Source organism: Glycine max, chromosome 1 (assembly GCF_000004515.6).
Source record: "Glycine max cultivar Williams 82 chromosome 1, Glycine_max_v4.0, whole genome shotgun sequence".
Taxonomy (NCBI): Eukaryota; Viridiplantae; Streptophyta; class Magnoliopsida; order Fabales; family Fabaceae; genus Glycine; species Glycine max.
The window spans coordinates 14336792-14340684 of NC_016088.4; the positions used below are offsets into that span (position 1 = coordinate 14336792).

Genomic DNA, 3893 nt, shown 5'->3' on the forward strand with positions numbered 1-3893 from the left:
TTTTATTTGTCATCCAATTTTATTTTATTTCATTTTTTGGCTGTATTTTTGTAATTGGGCCACCAGACCTAATGACCTTTAGTGAGCCCAGCAACTAGGGTTTTAAGGGTGGCTGGTGATGTGTCATTATTTTCTCCTATTTCTTAACCCTTTTTGTCACCATTTTAATTACTGATTAGCCTTAATTATCAAATTAATTATGAAGTTTTATCATTTGGGCTTACTTGACTAAATTTGTGTTTTTAATTTAATTTCAGGAGAATTATAAGCAATTGGGCTTGAATCCGGAATTGAGCTTGGACTTGAAGAGAGTAGACAATTTTATTTTATCGAATCTTATCTTATCCAGATTTTATTTCATCTAGATTTTATTTCGTCCAGATTTTATTTCATCCAATCTTATCTTATCTTGTCCAGATTTTATTTTATTTCATTTATGGGCTTGGACTTAAAACAGATTTGTAAGCTTTGGGGCTGAGGACCTATATAACAGTACCAGGGTTTTAGTTTAGAGAGTTTTAGGGAGAGGAGAATAATTTTAGGGTTGGATTAAGTGGTTGAATTGATTAGGGATAAATCCTCGCCTAGGATAAGAGACTTGCTTGTGAACCAAGGGGGAACAACATGTTTTAATTCTGTTATTTCTTTAATTCAAATTTGCTTGCGGTTTAATTTACAAAACAAACAACCCCCCCCCAATTCGTTACTATTTTATTACTATCTGTTATGAACGTTTGGTTGATCATTGCTCGTTGGGAGACGACCTAGGATCACTTCCTAGATACTGCATTTTTAATGTTTATTTTATTCGGGTACGGTCTCGATCAAATTTGGTGTCGTTGCTGGGGAGCAATGGGCCAAAGGTTCATAATAGTGTTTAGTTTTTTTGTGTGTAGCATTGTCGTTTAGGTTGTGAGTGTGTGTTGTTTTGTTTTGAGTAGCGTTCTATTTTGCATTTCAATCACGTTCCCTATTTAGCGACTGTTTTAGCGACTGTTTTAGTTTTGTGTTTTGCTGTCAACAGTGATTAGGGACTGATTTTGCAATTTAATTGGCGATTTTTGTTTTGATAGTTAGAGTTGTTATTTTTAGTTGATTTTTTGTGTGGTGGTTTCTTTTCATCCCTATTTTGTGCGAAAAATACCAGGAGCACTTGGTGTGGCAGTATTTGAGAGAGACAAAAATTTTGGGAACTTGTTTTTAGCAAAACTTAAAACGGCCATAACTTTTGCTCCGGGTATTAGAATGACTATTATTATATATGAATTTGGGGTAGAAAAAAATTTCCCATATTGTGACAACCGGCTTGGGGTCACCCAAACTCAAAAAATTAGACGTTTACTAAGCTTTTTTTTTCAATTATTATTGTCCTATTTTTCTAAAATTTGCTTAGGTAGTTTTCACAGTTAGACTTTGGATTTTTGTTTGAAATTTTTTGTGCTATATTTTCATGATTTTAGGGTGTTTCTCACAAAAATTTCAACTCATTTGGATATCGTTTGAGTATAGCTCTAGTTTTACCCAATTGTTTGGTGCTTGTTGAGAGATACATGATTTGTTGCATATAGTGCATGACTAGGGGCAATCCAGGTGATTTACAACCCTTTGATCCTGAAATAGATAGAACCTTTCATAGATTAGTTAGGCATAGTGTGCATCTTGATCATTCTGTGCATTGTAAGCATTCTGAGTATTCTGTTGCTGGTGATTCTGAATATTCTGATTTTGAGCATTTGACTACTAATTTTCATAATAAGAACATGGCTCAACCTCCACCTCATGAGAGGACTCTTAGGGAGATGGCTGCACCTGACTTCACTTATGAAAGCTTGTGCATTCAATATCCTGATGAGGGTGTTCCATATGTTCTCAAGACTGGACTAATACATTTGCTGCCCAAGTTTCATGGTCTTGCAGGTGAAGATCCTCATAAGCATCTTAAGGAGTTCTATATTGTTTGTTCCACCATGAAGCCCCCTGATGTCCAGGAAGATCATATCTTTTTAAAGGCTTTTCCCCATTCTCTAGAAGGAGTGGCAAAAAAGATTGGTTGTACTACCTTGCTCCCAGATCCATCTCCAGCTGGGATGACCTTAAGAGGGTGTTCTTGGAGAAATTCTTCCCTGCATCTAGGACCACTGCCATTAGAAAAGACATTTCAGGTATCAGGCAACTTAGTGGAGAGAGCTTGTATGAGTATTAGGAAAGATTCAAGAAATTGTGTGCAAGTTGTCCTCACCACCAGATTTATGACCAACTCCTTCTGCAATATTCCTATAAGGGATTGAGCAACATGGAGAGGAGTATGATTGATGCTGCCAGTGGTGGAGCCCTTGGTGATATGACGCCTGCTGAGGCTAGGAATTTGATTGAGAAGATGGCTCCCAACTCCCAACAATTCAGTGCAAGAAATGATGCTATTGTCCTTAGAGGAGTCCATGAGGTGGCCACAGATTCATCTTCATCTGCTGAAAATAAAAAGCTTGAGGGAAAACTTGATGCCTTGGCCAACCTAGTAACTCAGCTTGCTATGAATCAGAAATCTGCATCTGCACATATTGCAAGAGTTTGTGGTCTATGTTGTTCTACAAATCACCATACAGATATTTGTCCTTCTTTGCAGCAATCTGGAGTCAATGAGCAACCTGAGGCTTATGCTACAAACATTTATAATATACCCCCTCAGCAACAAAATCAACAACAACAGACTAATTATGATCTTTCAAGCAACACATACAATCCAGGTTGGAGGAATCATCCAAATCTAAGATGGGCAAATCCTCCACAATAACAACAGCCTGTCCCTACCTTCCAGAATGCTGCTGGTCGAAGCAAGCCATATGTTCCTCCTCCAATGCACCAGCAGCAGCAACAACAACAAAGACAACAAGCAACTGAGGCTCCTCCTCAACCTTCCTTAGAAAAGTTAGTGAGACAAGCGACCACCCAGAATATGCAATTTCAGCAAGAGACAAGAGCCTTCATTCAGAGTCTAACAAATCAGATGGGGCAGATGGCTACTCAGTTAAACCAAGCTCAGTCCCAAAATTTTGACAAATTGCCTTCAAAAACTATGCAGAATCCAAGAAATGTTAGTGCCATCACCTTGAGGTCTGGCAAGCAATTTGAAATGCCTCCACCAGTAGCAGCAGCTACACCTTAACCTGTCAAGCTTCATTCTACACCTGAAAAAAGGATGAAATAGTTGCACAAAAGAGAAAGCTTCCTAAAAAAAAATTTCATGCAAGTGGACCTTCTTCTAGTAATTCTGACTTGCAACAACCTCCCATCTCTCTTCCATTTCCACCTAGAGCAATTCCAAACAAAAAAAAATGGAAGAAGTGGAAAAGGAGATCTTGGAGACCTTCAGGAAACTAGAGGTAAACATACCTCTGCTAGATGCCATCAAGCAGATTCTAAGATATGCCAAGTTTCTATAGGAGTTGTGCACCCATAAAAGGAAGCTCAAAGGCAATGAAAGGATTAGCATGGGCAGAAATGTGCCAGCATTGATAGGTAAATTTGTTCCTCACATTCCTGATAAATGTAAGGACCCAAGTACTTTTTGTATACCTTGCATTATTGGGAACAGTAAATTTGAGAATGTCATGCTAAATCTAGGAGCATCAGTTAGTGTCATGCCTTTGTGCATTTTCAATTATTTATCTCTTGGACCTTTGCAATCTACAGATGTGGTGATTCATTTGGCAAATAGAAGTGTCGCTTACCCTGCAGGTTTCATAGAGGATGCGCTGGTTCGGGTTGGCGAACTTATTTTTCCTGTTGATTTTTATGTTCTTAATATGGAAGAGGGATTTTCACATGGTCCAGTTCACATTATTTTAGGCAGGCCATTTATGAAAATAGCCCGAACCAAGATAGATGTTTTATGC

The 3893-nt window shown here is 38.1% G+C and overlaps 1 non-coding gene across 1 annotated transcript; it reads right to left on the minus strand.

Annotated features, from left to right (window-relative positions):
* Window positions 1-2140: 2140 nt before the first annotated feature.
* On the minus strand, window positions 2141-2247 carry LOC112997862 (small nucleolar RNA R71). Its single transcript, XR_003262925.1, has one exon. It is a non-coding gene; the product is annotated as a small nucleolar RNA R71 (small nucleolar RNA).
* Between the last annotated feature and the right edge of the window lie 1646 nt (window positions 2248-3893).